We start from the raw sequence: 16,319 nt of genomic DNA on the forward strand, positions 1-16,319 counted from the left end.
TGGTCTCCTGGCTGTCAGAAGGGCTTCTGGAAGGAAGACACAGCCCTGGAACTGTGTTCTCCTGGCACTTTCTTTGGCGGGTGGGGTGGGGGAAGGGCATCAGCATCTGGTTACTGCTACCAACAAATCAATATGTTGATAGAGCCACTCTCCTGTGTGTCCGTTTAAACACCGATCCCCGCGTGGGACTCAGGCCGACCCACTCCGTTTGCCAAATGCAAATGCATTAACCTTACAATTGGGTAATCTAATAAAAAGGATCAATGGTCTGATACGGTGCTTATGGAGTCATTTACTGCAGGCGAGAGCAATTTAGCCAGGACCCAGACGAGCAGCTTGGGGGGGAAGCCTAGGGAATGGCTCAGGCTGGCTGTCCGAGCTGATGTCCCCAGGCGAGGCCCACTCTGCCTGGAGACGCTGGGCCCGGCGGGCGAGGGAACAGGGAGGGTGTTATTCATTCATTACTGCCACTTTAATCACTTAGAGGTTCAATTAAGTATAAATCATTAGTGGTATTTCAAGTTACTTTATCCAGACCCACACATAACACACTTGACTGGCGGTGGGGAGCTTTCGTGTCGAGATTTAGCGTACGAGTGAACAAGGCAGTCATATGGGTTTTTCTGCTATGAAATTGATAAATGAAGCGGGCATTCGAGGTACAGCAGTAATTTCTGTGGTGCAGCCAAGTGCTCGCTCCCTTGTCTCCTCCAGCGATGAGGGCATGGGCCCCTTTAATACGGCAGCTTTCCCCTGGGGGCCCAGAGGCCAGGCTGGGCGGCGGGCAGGCCTCCGGGTTTATTTCCTTGCAGAACTTCCCATGGCAAGCCCCGGTTCATTAGCGGGAATATACCTGGGGAGTAAAAAAAAAAAAAAGGAGAGAGATGGGGGGAAAAAGCCTCCTTTCCCCTCATTCTGGCATTGATTCTGTCCTCATTTCTCCCCAGCAGCGAGGGCACAGGATGAGAAACCCAGAATCGGGCTGTTTCGGCAGCTGGACCCCCTCTTCCCAAGGATGCGCGTGTCCCCGGTGGCCGGCATCCCTGTCTGGAAAGCATATTTTCTCCTAATCGGTTTTACAGCTCTTTTAAAGTAATATGTCAGATCACTTTCCCCCATATACATAGTTAATGAAAGTAACCCTACAAATTCATTTTAAATAGATGGAAGTTGTTATAACCCTGATCCAGAATTTATTACGTTCATTACAATCTTGCTGAAGTAGGTAATGTAATGGACTATTACTTTTATTATCTTTTTAATCCCTCAAAATTATTAGGAACTGACTAATATTTGGCATCACCCTGTTAATGTTTAAACAGAAATTGATACTTTAATTCGTCTAATAAATGATGGGGGCACTCTGGGTGGAAACAGAAGCCTGATTGAGTTTATCTCGATCAGTCCTAAAGACTTTTAAGTGGGACTCAGGGGTCTGAATGCAATTATTTCCAGGCAGGGTATCTTCAGCAAGTGCTCAGGAAGGACAGAAGAGCAGAGATGGAGACAGTGACAGAGAGACCCAGACGGCGACGAAAACGAGGCAGAAAAGCGAGAAGGAGGGAAATTTCACTCACACATCCAAGTTGTAATTCTGATTCTCCAAAAGCTCCTCTTGGAGCTGTAACCACACCAGTGGGCTCTATGTCTTTCCCATTTTGCCTCCGTCCTCCCCTCCTTCCCAGATTAAAAGATTCACCCCCGCCCCACTCCCCACCACTCCTGTGTTAGTAATCAGCTTTATGGCTAAGAATTCTCAAGTGCTCTAGAATCCGGGCGTTGCTGTGACAAATGATTGGGTCACATTCTCCTAGCAAGGAGTGGAGACCCTGCTTGTGCCTCGGAAAATAATGAAGGCTGCTCAATTTGCAAATTACCAAATCTCACCGTGAAATGGGAGGCGGCGGGAGGGGCATACAATCGTGTCTCTTCCAGAAGCGCCTGGGCTGGGTACTGTGTTTACCCTCCAGAGATCACTGACTGGTTCCTGCCGGGAGGGTGGCAGGTGGAATTTAAGAGAAATTGACTTCTTGCCCTTTCTAGGTTTTACAAGGCAAAATGCAATGGTAGTTGCTTAAACTGAAACAACAACAACAACAACAAGTATTAATTCTAACAGGGTGAGAGGAACCGAGGGCCTCCTTTTGTGGCTTGATGAAAGCTAAAGGGAGGTACGTTTGGGAGTAGAAGAGCTGGCATTTCGTGTCACTCCAAGGCAAGGGTGTGTTTTCTAACAAAGAAACCTTCCAGTTAGCAAAGTCACTAATTAGCACAGAGAAGCTCATTAGACTTTAAAGCTGCTTTACTGTATCATGGCTTTGCTCTCTCTAAATGCCCTGAGTTTCCAAAGCAAGAAGTGTATTGATTAAATTGACTCAGCATGAAATGGATCTCGTTTGTGCTGACCCATAAAGAGGTGGCTTCCCAGCTTTCCTGGCCCAAGAGCTTGCCAAGAGTCCCGTGAGCTGTGCCCAGGCCGGTGGGCTGGGGACAGCATCCTGCCTGCCCGACTGCCGGAGCTGCGTCGAGGGACCGGTTGCCCATCATTGGGCTAAAACCCGTTTTGATCAATGGAGGGGAAACCCGCCCTTAACTAAGTTTGTTCCTGACGTCTTATAAATCGTGCTGGTTGCTTTCGTCAACGCCGAGTTGACAAGGGCTACACGTCGTTTGGAGCTTGATAAAGAGACTAAAAGGCAGCTTCTCAGCATGTTTATTTTTAATAGACATAAAAAATGAAAACAGGGGCTTTCTCACTCCTCCGAACCCTCGTTGACAGAAAAATACTGAGTGCACGGAAGTGGTGATGTACGTACAGTGGAGATCCTGTGTGTGTGTGCGTGTGCGTGTGTCAAAATTTCCTTGTGAACACAAGGACAGCTTCAGAACTGAGGATGAGAAGGACTGGTCCCAGAAAGCTCCATTATTTCCTTCCCCGGCATGAAGTGCCAGGTGCAGGGTTCAGGCATCACCGTGTCCGAGCCGTGGCAGCATTCTCTCTGGGTCCCGGTGCTCAGGCTGTGTTTGTAGGTATGAGAAATCCCATCAAGTCCTACCCCGTCTGTGAGAAATGCAGCCTTGTGAACTAAAGTCACGTCTTCTGAGGCACACCAACCCCCCTTCCTTTCTCTACATCTTTTCTTAATAGAAATAACTCCTAGATGCAGGCACACTAGATATGTATGGCACTAAAATGATTTGATTTAGACCATCAAGGCAGAAGGAAGACACCTTTAAAAGCCCATTCAAATATATTCACCACAAATGTCACAAAGGGCTAACAAGTATCTTTCATATAAAAAGAGCTCTTTCAAATCGATAGGAAAGATATCAAGAGTCCAAGAGAAAGATGAGAAAAGTGTGTGAAAAAGAATTTACAAAAGAAATTGAAGTATCTAATATTTATTAAACATCTATGTACCAGGTATAATTTGCATGGGATCGCTTTATTCATTCTTTCCAAAGACTGGAGGAGGCAGGGGTTACTATTCTCACCCCTATAGAAAGATGAAGAAAAATAAAGCTTTAAAAGTTACATACAGATTGGAAGCAGGGAGCCAGGATTCGAGGTCAGGCATCTTGATGTAGCAGGTGCACTTAACTAAGTCTGCTGTAATCCCACGAATTCACAGATATAATCAGATGATGAAGTTGAAAAATAAGTTCATGTTCACCAGTAAACACAAATATGCTAAAACAGAGAAAAATTGCATTTATCAAATTAATAGAGAATTTTAAAAATGTTCATATTCAATGCTGGCGAGGATGGGTTGCAACAGACATTCTTGCATAGGAATTGCAATTTGACAATCTCTAGCAAGAGTCTTAGCAAATGTACAAGTCACTTGACCCGGTAACGCCACGATAAGTAATTTATCCCAAGGAAATAAAAATATAAACAAACCTTTAGGCACACAGCTGTGCTATAGCACAGGAAAACGGTTAAATCCTCCACATTAGGGGAATGGTTAAGTGGATTATGGTCAACCCATTTAGTGAAATATTTAAAAAAAAACAAACTAAAATGATGTTGTCAAAGGGTTTCCAATACCATGGAGAAATACCTATCCTGGGGGAAAAAGCAGGATTATAAAATTGCATGAATAATGTCAATCACATAAAATATGGAGAGAAATCAGAATGGAAAGAAATGTAAAACGTGAACCAGGGGGCATTCTCTTTGTAATGGGATTCTGAGTAGCCATAGCTTTCTGCCATAAAGTATTTTTGAAATTTTCTACAGTCAACATGTTTGGCTTCTAATTGGAGGCAGGAAACATCCTTATGACTCTCTTGTTGTTGTTTTTTTAAATTTTTAAAAATGTTTTTATTTATATTTTAGAGAGAGAGACAGAGCGAGTGGGAGAGGGGCAGAGAGAGAGAGGGAGACACGGAATCTGAAGCAGGTTCCAGGATCTAAGCTGTCAGCCCAGAGCCCGACACGGGGCTCGAACCCACAAGCTGTGAGATCATGACCTGAGCCGAAGTCGGATGTTCAACCGACTGAGCCACCCAGGCGCCCCTTGTTGTTGTTGTTTTTGTGTTTATTTATTTTGAGAGAGAGAGAGAGAGAGAGAGAAAATGAGAATGCACGAGAGAGCATGAGCAGGGGAGAGGCAGAGAGGGAGGGAGAGAGAGAATCCCAAGCAGGTTCTATGCTGTCAGTGCAGAGCCCGACACAGGGCTTGATCCCACTAACCATGAGATCGTGACTTGAGCAGAAATCAAGAGTTGGATGCTTAAGCAACTGAGCCACCCAGGCGCTCCTCCTTTATGACTTTTAAAAGTCAACCTCACAACTTAAATTTCCTGCCTAATGGGGGTGAATCACTGGCCCCACATTAGAGTACCGCATGAACCCAAGACACTGGGTGCATTGCTCCCTGCACAGCCCCGGGACACCTGAAAGCAAGCTGTGTGTCCTTCAGCTCTCTGAGTCTGCTCATCATCTGTAACATGCCCACTCCTGGGGTTACTGTGAGCACAAAATAGGTGTAAAGACCCTCGAACAGTGTTGGCACAGTATCGGCACTCAATAAATGTGAACGGTGATAATGATAGTGAGACGGTAAGGATGTGGCTGTTGTTTTGTTAGTAGGAAGGAAGACCGAGTATCCCGTAGGCAGCGAGAAGTGTGCATAGACTGGCGGGTCCTGAGATGGGACTTAAAACAATAAGCAATGAAAGTGTCCCAGTGCTAGACCCAGCCTCCTGGTGCTATCTGCCTCTCCAGGAAGGTGCCGCAGAGGCAAAGGGGAAGGGGACACTCTTCAAGTGCACCATGGACCTCTATGGAGACGCTCACTCAACCCCCACATTGTGGGTATCTCCTCAGGGCCAGGCACAGTGCTGTACCTTTTCCCATGAGGATCCCCCCCACCCAACTTTGAGAAGCGGATTTCATTAGCATCTCAGCTTAAGGCTCAGAGACTAGAAGTCCCTTTCTCGGTCATAAAGCCAGTAGGTGGCCAAGCTGGAATTTGAGCCTGTGTTGATTTGGCTCCAGAGATGTTGAAGAGGAATGGCAATTACGGCTGAGAACATGGCTCTGGAATCAGAAAGATCTGGGGTTTTGACTCTCTGTGTGGCTTCGGGCAAGTAATAAAGGCATCCAAACCTCAGTCTGCTCATCTGTAAGATGGGACAGTACTATATCTCTTAGTCCGAGAAGCCAATGATGATACGTTGCACCATTGTTTTTTGTCACACTAAGAAAAATGGAATCATTGCCAACTAAACTGTGATACAATACTTTCTTACCCCTTAGAATTTTAATTTTACAGTTATGGAAACTACCTTATTTAGACATAGATTTTTATCATGAGTCCTTTGTACATACACAAAAAGGAAAATACAAGTGAAGTAATTTAAGGTATTACTAAAACCTATTCATGTTCAGAGATGGACTTAGAATTGGCTCCTACACGTTTCTCTTCTGTAGTGTCGCAAGTGTTAGCAGTGGGGTTTCTTTAAAAACCGCTCCTCTGTTTTCCTCGGGACTTTAAGCCGCAGATACCCGTTCTGCAAGTTTTGATGTGTGTTACCAGAAGTGACAATGACATTGAGGCTGCTGCCCGGCTGACAGTGATTGCAAAAAGCATCTCGGCTTCAGGGATGTGAAAATGGGAAAAAGGAAGTGTCCATCTTAGAACCGATGAGCTGTGGTGGCCACCTTACAGGGTTCTGGGAGGATTGAACCAAGTACCTGGAAAGGACTTCGACACAACTCGGGACACACAGTAAGTTCTCCGTATCACCATCGCCATAGTTGTCTTTGCGAGCCTCCTCTCTGGCGTGTGTTGCGTGTATATGCGGCTCCAGACCGAGCCAGCGTGCCGTGCTGGTGAAACGCCAGGTGCTGGGGAAAGTCGGTTCCATTTCCCTTCCTTCTCTGTCTCTCCCTACCTGCTCTCGGAGCCTCCGCCTTCTCTCCCTGCCTCCCTCTCCTGTCCCTACTTTTCTCCTCCTCCTCTGCCTCTCCTTTCCACCCCCTCCCCAATTCTTCTGCAAATAAATGGCCCTGTCACTCCAGCTCTCCTGTAGGTTTAGAGTGAATGGAAGTGTCTTTTTGAAGAGCTTGTTCTGTCTGACATTCCTGACCAGCTCAGGAGCAGGGTCCTTTGCACTCTCCTCTCTTCCGCTCAGAGATTTGCTCATGTGGTTAAAGATTTACAGGGTTGCCCCCTGGGCCTTGAGTGCCCCACCCCAGAGCAGAGGCAGCTGGGCTGTGCCCTTCGGAGGAGGCAGAGAGGTGTCTTGGCGGGGTGTGTCGGCCCTGCCTCTGGTGGCGGTGGGCAGACCGGCTTAGGGCCTGCCTAAAAAGAAACCATCTATTCTCATTTATGATTCTTTAAAAAAGAAGTTCACGGCTTTTATGACGAGCCTTGCACATGCATTTAATGACATCAAAGTATTTGATTATTGCATTAAGAAGAGGTCTGAGAGCTGTCTGGTGTCCTTAGTTTTAAGTGTATTTTAACTGCCTACAATGAAAGGGACAAGACAAAAAATGAGCTGTGGTGGCATCTTCATAAATTCTGAGCTGTGACTGACACACCTTGGCTGGCACCGGGAATGGTCCAGGCAGGTGGACACAGAGAAAGGAACAGCGAGGTTTCTATTTTCTCACGGGCCTGGGTACCGAAGGGAAAGCGGGACCAGCCACCCTGCAGTATTTTCTCTTTAGCCACCATCCAAGCCAGGGGTGAGCATGGGATTAAGATCAGCTGGGGGTCCCCTTTGTGCCCAGCATTTTGCTAGGCTCCTGATACACATTACTCTGTTCAGTCTCAGCAGGTCCTTGTTATTAGCCCCATTTTCCAGAGGAGGAAACCGAACCTCAGTAAATTAAGGCCACGTGTTCCCGTTCCCGGTCTGCAAGTGTCAGAGCCTTTGTCCCCAAACCAGTCTTTCTGACTCAAAGTCTGCACCGCGGCTGTGTCCTCAGAGCTCAAATGGCTCCCGTCTGGGAAATGGTTAATGGAGAAGGAGGAGGGAATTAGGAGCTGAGCCCAAGGAAGCACAGACCTTCAGAGAGAAGCTTCTTCCTCCCGCCCTCAGGGCCCCTAGCCCCTTGGATCGCGGTGGAAACGGAATCAGGACAGAAAAAGCCACTTGAAATGAACTGCGCCCAGACAGGCCGCCATGGTGGCATGATTGATACTGGAACATGTAGGTGTAATGAAACTGATGCCGGCTCCTCTGCACCTGTGATTTATTGAGGACAAATTTAAGATGAGAAAGGGCCCCATACCAGGAGCTGCATCTTCCCCTCCAAGGGAGGGTGGTCATCCATCACCAGCCATTGCAAGGGCCCATCGCAAGCGGCTCATCAGATGAGCCAATAGTCTCTTTGTTGGGGTTCCTAACAAGTGTTGGATCAGCAAAAGTCTATTTATGCTGGTGGACCTTTCAGGACCAATTTGTAGTGGGTCACTGATTCTGCTGGGGTATTATCTTCTTTACTACTCGGGCCGGTTGGGGAACGCGGCAAAGATTAATGGTTTTGGCTGCTGACTTACCGCCACAATCTACTGCTTCTGGACCAAAGATTAAGTTTTTTTGTGTTTTACCAGAAAGGGCCCACCTTGCGTACGAGACGCGGTTTGATTTACTGACTTGCTGGAGGGGAGAGGAGTTGTGGAAACGTGCCTGGTTGTGGTGAGGATTTGGCAGATGGCTGTCAGGCCCGGCATCCACACTCTTGGCCCGAGGGCCCTGGACAGGTGACAGGCAGCTCCTGGTGCTGCGGTGTGCGTCCTGCAGGCCCTGGGCGGCTGTCCTCAAGCCCGCAGGACATTGAAGCCTCGTCTGGCACCCAGCAGCTGGCTCTGGGTTCAGAGAGGCAGACGGTACCCTAAACTTTATCTAAAACTATGTTACTAAAAAATAATTAGGTACGGCCTTTCTTTATTCTTTGGGAAGTTGCACACGCTCTGTTAGTACATTCTGGAGAAAAATGAGGGAAGCCGGTAAAACCCCGCAGAAGCCAACTGCACAGTGATACGACTGTTAGTATTTTGATCTGCCTTCTCCTCTAGAAGTTCTTTGCACACATGCATGCTGTTTGACACAATTCAAATCAGACCGGAGTTCCATGGGCTTTTTGGGGTCTGCGGTTTTGCATTCTGCTTCTTACAGTGGACACCATACTGTAAGCGTGTCCCCCCACCTCTTCTTCAGTGTAATAGCCATCCTCATTTTCCTTTCTCAGTTGGGTCTGTTGTAACACCTCCGATGCCAAAGGTGCATTTCTTTATTCAGCAAATGCTTGCTACGTGCCTCCTCTGGGCCAGGGCCTGTGCTGGGTTCTCAGAGCTGGATCAGACACAGCACTTGAGATGGGGAGGGGCTGGCATCCACTCACAGGGATGTGCGTGTGCCCTGCAGGGAACCACTTCACCTCTCACGATGGCCCAGAGCTCTGCAGATGGCTTGGAGGTGGAGGCCTGTCCCTCATGACCCCTCCAAGGTCCCTGCAGAATCATAGTTTCAAAGGAGGAAGTGAGGTCCCTGCTTCCACAGGAGAGAAGGCTGCTGATGGCTTTGGACGGCTCAGCTTGTTTTTTTTTTTTTTGTTTGTTTGTTTTTTTAACCTTTATTTATTTTTGAGACAGAGAGAGACAGAGCATGAATGGGGGAGGGGCAGAGAGAGAGAGGGAGACACAGAATCGGAAGCAGGCTCCAGGCTCTGAGCCACCAGCCCAGAGCCCGACGCGGGGCTCGAACTCACGGACCGCGAGATCCTGACCTGAGCCGAAGTCGGACGCTTAACCGACTGAGCCACCCAGGCGCCCCTCAGCTTGGTTTTTAGGGTGGACTGGAAGCCGGGAGCCAAGTTTTCCCGCATGGGCAACAGCAGCCCAGTCTCGGAAAACTGGAGGAAAGGCCCTGTGGCCTGCACGGGACCAGCCATCCCAGGCAGCTGCAGAAACAGCTGGGGAGGCAGCCAGATACGACAAGAAGAGTGTGGCGTCAGAACTCAGGAACGCAAAGGGACGCGAGTTTGAATCTCCTGCCCAGTGACCTTGAGCAAGTCACTGTTCCGAGTGTCATTTCCCTCATCTGAAAAGCGGGACGTGTCGCCCTGAGCTCCCAGGCTTCTGTGCCCGTCGACCACATGGAAAGTCCACGGGAAGACTGGGCCCGTTTTCCGGATACGGTGCTGACGTCGGCAGATGGATGGGCTCCGATTGTTCCAACAACACGTGTACGCTTCCCGGGGCCTTTCCTGGGAGGCTTTGTCTCGGGGCCATAAATCACTGGACAACTGTCTCCACAGTTGGCCGGGACTTCCTTCCCCCGGCGGGGCTGGCTGACGGAAGGAGGGGCTGAGTGGGGCACAGGGCTGCTTTTCACCCTGGGTTTTTAAAACTCTAATTGGGAGTCTTCCTTACTCAGCGATTCCAGTGGTTCCCTTTGTAGTGGCCTCCTCTCCGCCCCAGGGCGGGCTCCCTCCCTTCCTCTCCACCAGGCTCCTGGATTAACACTCTCTAAGTAAGTAGAGCATTTTCACTAGATGGCACTTACACCAGCTTTCCCAGCGCTTGTGTCAATAACTTGCATTTGTCAGCTGGCCCAAGGCTACGTCTCTACATGGCATGTTCTGTTTATGGGGGAGAAGTTTCTCTCGGTTCAGGAGAAGCTGTCGACACTCCCAGACTTTCCCCATCATCTCACACTTGTCCCCTTGCTCCTGCTGTCTGCTCCTGCCAACCCTCCCAGACTTAACAGTCCTGAGACTCCCTCCTGCCCCAGGACATGTGCTCGTGCTGTCCTGTTGGCCTGAACGCCCCTCCCTGGGCTCTTCACATGGTCGTCTCCTCATTGTTCAAGTCTCAGCTAGAATGTTACCGATGGCGTTCCCTGACCATCCCCCACCCCGGAACAAACCGCATCCCTCCACATTATGCTCCCGGCTAGTATGCAATGTTCTCTGCAGATATATTGGTGTGATTTTACAAGTTGAACCCCTTCCCCATTCCTGACTGTCAGTGTCTCCAGGACAGAGGTGGTCACCTTTGTTCCAGTGCCTCTCTTAGTGTCTGGCACATCGTAGGCTCTCAACAGGTGGATGAATGAATGGACAGATGGATGGATGAATTGGAGAGTAGATGAGTGAGCACATGAATGAATGGCTTGTAGAATGAATGAGTGAGTCAATGAATGAATGATTTTTAGGGTCGTGTGCAAAGACCTGTTTTTCCCATCTTGAGCCAGGGGGAAAGGGAGTCTCCCCCGTCCCTCTCATCTCCAGGGGGACCAAGTCTCACTCAAAACCAAGGTTGCTGAGACCTGTGCATGGAGCTCTTCCTATATAGTGGCCTGTTCCATTTTCTGCCCTTCTTTTCCCTTTAAACTGTTTATTGTGAACATTTCCAAATAAGCACAAAAGTAGAGAGAATTATAATCAAGCCTTGTGCACTCCTTACCCCCACCCTTCCTCCCTGGAGTATGCAAAATAAATCCCAAACACCATCTCACTTCATACATAAATATTTTAGGGGGACATTGCTAATGAATAATGACTTAAATTTTTTTTCATGACCACAATATTATTACCACACCGCAAAAAAATAATTTTTAAAACCCCGTTCCTTTAATATCTACTATTTGGTCATTATTCAAATATTCTCCACCGTCTCAAAAATGTCTTTTTAACATTTAGGTTATTCAAATCAGGCCATAAACCCTGCATTTGGTTAATACATCTCTTAACTTTCTTTTAATCTATAACAGTCCCCACATTTTAAAATGTCACCCTCTCTTTCTTTTCTTATTTTAATTTTTTTAATGTTTTATTTATTTTTGAGAGAGGCAGAGAGAGACAGAGCGTGAGCATGGCAGGGGCACAGAGAGAGAGGGAGACACAGAATCCAAAGCAGGCTCCAGGCTCTGAGCTGTCAGCACAGAGTGCGATGCGGGGCTCGAACTCACCAAGCTCGAGGTCACGACCTGAGCTGAAGTCAGAGGCTAAACTCTCTGAGCCACCCAGGTGCCCTTCTTTCTTTTTTAAAAAATGTTTATTTTATTTATTTATTTTGAGAGACAGAGAGAGAGACAGAGAGACAGAGAGACAGAGAGACAGAGACAGAGAGAGAGAGAGAGAGTGGGGAAGGGGCAGAGAGAGGGAGACAGAGAATCCCAAGTTGGTTTGTGCTGACAGCACAGAACCCGACACTGGGCTCGAACTCACAAACTGTGAGATCGTGACCTGAGTCGAAAGCAAGAGTTGGATGCTTAAGCCACTGAACCACCCAGGAACCCTTCTTTCTTTTTTAAAATAACATTTATTTCTTGGTAAGTCTGAGTCATGTATCCTGCATACTGTCCCCCATGCCAGCTGAGGGCCTCCTCATGGTGTCATCTAGCATGCTCCTCTGTCCCCTGTGTTTCCTGGAAGCCAGCAGTCACATCTGACTTCGGCTAGAAGCTGTCGGGGAGAGCACTCTGCACTCCCATTGTCCTAACCATATGTTCTTTAAAGATGTTAGGATTGATCAGCGGCTCACCCGCCTTCCCAATGAACTCTTGCTCCCATCTCTGTTTCCGCTGCTATATGACCTTGTTTTGCAGAAAAGTCAGTCGAGAACATCGATGGTATCGAGCAGCTGTGGGAGAGGCAAGGTCTGGTGGCAAATACCCTGATATAAAGTCTCAGTTCCAGATAAGACGTTTAATTTATTTGCCCCTCAGTTTCCTTGACTGTGAAATGGGACTAATAGTAGCAGTTGTGAGAGCCAACACATGGGGGAAATGTTTGGTACCTAGCTGTTGACGCCCAGAACTGAGTGCTTCCTGTGTATTAGCTCATTTAATGTTTCTAACAGTCCCATGGGGTGTATGCGCCATTAGCCCCATTACACATGTGTGGGTGGGGGAGACACAATGGTTGGGTAACTTGCCCAAGGGCAGCATAGCTTGTAAGTGGCAGAGCTGGGATGTGAACCTGGGCAGTGGGCTCCAGAGCCCGTGTTCTTCAATGCAATGCTGTATAATGCCCACCAAGTCGGCGGGAGGTTCCCTGCTTTCTCCCTTGCTAGATGCTTGTCCGGTCATTGCAGGGAATGGTTTCTATGCTAAGGTGTGTATGCGGGTGAACTAAGGTACCCCCAGTGGCCAAAGGAGGTTTGCTCTTTGAGCTTTACAAAGTCATAATTTCTGTCGTTTCCCCACTTTGAGATGGGCCAGAACCAGCTTGACAAACTCACATGCTGGAGAGCGGTCTGGAGACGTAAGGTCCCCCTTCAGTTTGGTAGGATTTTATCTTCCCAGAAAAACTCTTCCTTTTTGAAAAAAACCAAACAAACAAATTTATTTATTTGTTTGTTTATTGATGAGAGAGACCGCCTGAGTTGGGGAGAGGGGCAGAGGAAGAGAGAGAGACTCTTAAGCAGTGAGCATGGAGCCTGACGCGGGGCTCGATCCCACGACCCTAGGATCATGATCTGAACTGAAATCAAGAGCCGGACGCTCAACCAACTGAGCCACCCAGAGGAAAACTCTTCTGACGCCCTGAAAGGTTAAGCGACTTGCCTGAGGCCACGTAGTAAATTTGCCACTGAGCTAGGATCTCTCAAACCCTGGGCTATTGTGTCTGGATCTCCAGGTCCTCCCATGCCTGTGTAGCCAGGACTCTCCCACGCTCCCTGAGTCATGTGGGCAGAACTCTCTGGGGGTGAAAATGGACAAACACGCCTGCCGAAGTCACTGTAGCTGTTTCGGTCTTTTCTGGTACATCACAGACATCCCTCTCTTGGTCGCCACTGTACGTGTCTCTGCCTGTTGACCTCACCCTCCCAAAGGCGTTCTGGAACTGACCTGTCCTCTCCCTTGGCCTCAGTCTTAAAGCAAAATCCAACCCTGCTGAGCCAGGATTTGAACCCAGTTCTTCTGACTCCCAGTTCCACAGGGCCAGAAGTGAGGCCAGCACGCCTGCCATCTTCTAGATGGGGGAAGTGAGGCCCAGAGAGGGGTGGTCTCGCGGTGAACTCACACAGCCTTGCCTGCAGTTGGGCTGCAGCCTGGGCTGGCTGTTCTTCCTACAGCCCTGGAGGTGCACAGAGTGGTCCCTGTTGGCAGATATCCAGACCCAGAGGGTGTCCGGTGAACTCAGGGTACTGGGGCTGGTGGCTGGGGGGCTTTCTGAGCCCAGTGAGCCAGCCTACAGTCTGTAGGTGCAGTTTGTCTGCTTACGAAGGACAAGACAATAATTAAAGATGGCTTTGGGTTCCCTGGGCAGGATCTGGCACCAACGCCTGGTGGCTCCGTTGGCGCCCTGAGCCCTGGGCACTCGCTAATGGACTGTGGCTGATCCCGGGTCTGATTGGCCACCAGCCTCAAGGTCCTCAGGGGAAACCTGGAAACTGTGGCCTCCAGCCTGGAGACACTTTCCTTTCTGGGAGACACAGGGGGGCTTCTGGTTGCCCCCAGGCAGGAGTGCCTCTGAGCTCACCGGGTGAGGGGAAATAAACAGTGTGCCCCCCAACAACAGGGCGGAAAACTAAATGAGCCTCCCAGACCATAAAATACAGAAAATTGTCAAAATCCTGGCTCCTCATTTCTCCTCCCTGCTGTTCCTCTGCCCTACAATCGTGGGCTGGCTAGCTGTTATTCTCCACCACTGCCCCCGTGATAGTGGACCCAGGAACAGTGCTCAAAGATGTCCTCAGATACCACATTGGGGCGCAGTGTGGTCCCAGGACAAGCCAGGTTTCCTTTACTCCTAAGACAGAGGGGAGAGAACTTAACCCTTTGGGCCACGCCCGAGACCAACCTGGCTTTCCAGGCCCAGGGCACAGCACAGACAGAGGCACCGAGGCACAAACACACAGGGAGCAACCCAGGGGAAAGGGAAGATGGGGCATTAGGGAGGTGAAGCTAGAGGAGCAATGCAAAAATCTCAGACTTTACCCGGTTGGCAATAGGGATCCATTGAAGGTTTCAAAGGGAGGGCAGAAGACAGGAAACTGGAGTCAGCCCAGAGTCATGGCTCTTCCGTAAGCACAGTAGGCAGGGGAATCAGCGATACAGAACGGAAGCATCTGACCTTTTTCTAGGACACCCAATACTTAGGCACTTCGCTCATCACCCAAATGTTATTCATTTACCCAAAGAGTGCGGAAAAGGCGCTTTAGGAAACTGCTGTAAACCCAGCGCAAGTCACCATGGTAACCTGATTAGCGGCTAAATTAAGTTCACGATTAAGAAGAAATAAATAAAAATAACTCTCCTCCTCGGCTGGGGCTACCCACTGGGCCACTGGCGGCTGAGCAGATGCCCAGGTCTTGGACGGCCTGGGCCTGGGCCCCCCACAGAGATGCTGGGGTGGGGTGGGAGGCATGGATTTATTGCCAAGAAGCAAGGACCAGTGTTAACACTGCCTGGGGTTGACGAGGCCCCTGGGCGGCCGGGCTGGGGAATGCAGACTCCTCTTCTGAAGGCCAGGGTCTCGTTGTCACAAGGGGCCCATGCCCTCCAAGGCTGTCTTCTTGGTGGCCTGGACTAGTCTTCACTTGCCAGAGTTTCCCTTCCATGCATTGACACCTGTCTAGTCCCGGGGCCCTACGTGCTGAGTACTAGGTACGCCAACATGACTCACACCTGATTTGGGTCCTGGAGGGGCCCGATTTGGTAGTGGAAACAGATTGAACAGCCATTCTGGGCACAGTGTGATAGATGCACTGATGGAGTTCAGCATAAGGTGCCGTGGAAACACGAGCCAGTCAGGGAAGGCTTTCTGGAGGAGGCGATGCGTGAGAAAAAGGCAGATAGCTATATGGCTGCTGGAGAGTGCCTACCTCAGGTGAGCATTCTGGGCCTTTTGTTTGGAGCTGGCTGGCAGATGGTTGGTATCCTAAGGCCAGCTTGGAATGGGTTGGCATTGACCCCAGATGAGACCTGAGGGGTCTTCTTGGAGGCTGTCTTGTTAACACATCACAGGAATCAGCAGCAGGTGAGACAGATACACAGAGAGGAATGAGCCTCCCATTTACCCTTTCTAAGCCTCCTCCTGGCCAAAACAGTCTAGAGCCTGCTTCCTCTCTGCCATTTGTGAGGTGTGGCCTCTAGGAAGTGATTTCGTTTAGTTGAGCCTCAGCCTTCTTGTCTGTAAAATGGGGGATGATAATGACAATAGCTCCTATCTTATAAGGTCATATTGGAGGCTGAAGTGAGATGATGCTAGCCCTCGATAACACAGGCCCTCAGGTGTAGAAAATGCTCCCTAAGATGCTTGCTGCTATGATTTCACTACCTGGAAAGTCTGCAAAGACTGGGTGGACAAGAGAGCATATGATGGTCAGGGAAATACCCTGTGTAGGTCTCTTTCAAGGGAAACTGCTGTGGGGAGCACCGCTGATGGACACACCCCCACTGTGCACTTCCTCCCAGGTGCTCCCAGCCAGTGACTGAGCACGTGGTGGGAGGGCGGTGTTCGTGCTGGCCCGTTCCCACAAGATGTGGGGTTCTCAGGAGGTGACTTTGGCCCAGGACTGTCCCATGAGCCTGGCTGACACTTTCTGAGACAAGCCTGAAGCCTGACGGGCTTCCCTCCCAAGCCGCCTTCTTCCCCGGCCCCTCCCACAGATGTCAGGCCTGGTCTTGGTCCGAAGGCTCTCCCTGCCTCCCCCTGCGCCCAGCACTTTATCCTTCACAGGTGTTTCCCCAGTAAACCTCTTGCATGTCAGATCTCATTTTGGCATTTGCTTCTCAGTAGACCCCAAATGACACAGAGGGTCAGAGGCAGAGTCTGAGAGGTGAGTGGCAGCGGAGGTAGAAACAAGAAGGGTGCTTGGGTAGCTCGGTTGGTTGAGTGCCTG

The 16,319-nt window shown here is 49.5% G+C and overlaps 1 long non-coding RNA gene across 1 annotated transcript; it reads right to left on the reverse strand.

The window, feature by feature from the left end:
* Positions 1-272: 272 nt before the first annotated feature.
* On the reverse strand, positions 273-1,693 carry LOC125936297 (uncharacterized). Its single transcript, XR_007461992.1, has 2 exons — positions 1,578-1,693; positions 273-853 (listed from the first exon to the last, which is right to left on the reverse strand). It is a non-coding gene; the product is annotated as an uncharacterized LOC125936297 (long non-coding RNA).
* Between the last annotated feature and the right edge of the window lie 14,626 nt (positions 1,694-16,319).

The sequence above is a fragment of the Panthera uncia genome (assembly GCF_023721935.1).
Source record: "Panthera uncia isolate 11264 chromosome A3 unlocalized genomic scaffold, Puncia_PCG_1.0 HiC_scaffold_11, whole genome shotgun sequence".
Lineage (NCBI taxonomy): Eukaryota > Metazoa > Chordata > Mammalia > Carnivora > Felidae > Panthera > Panthera uncia.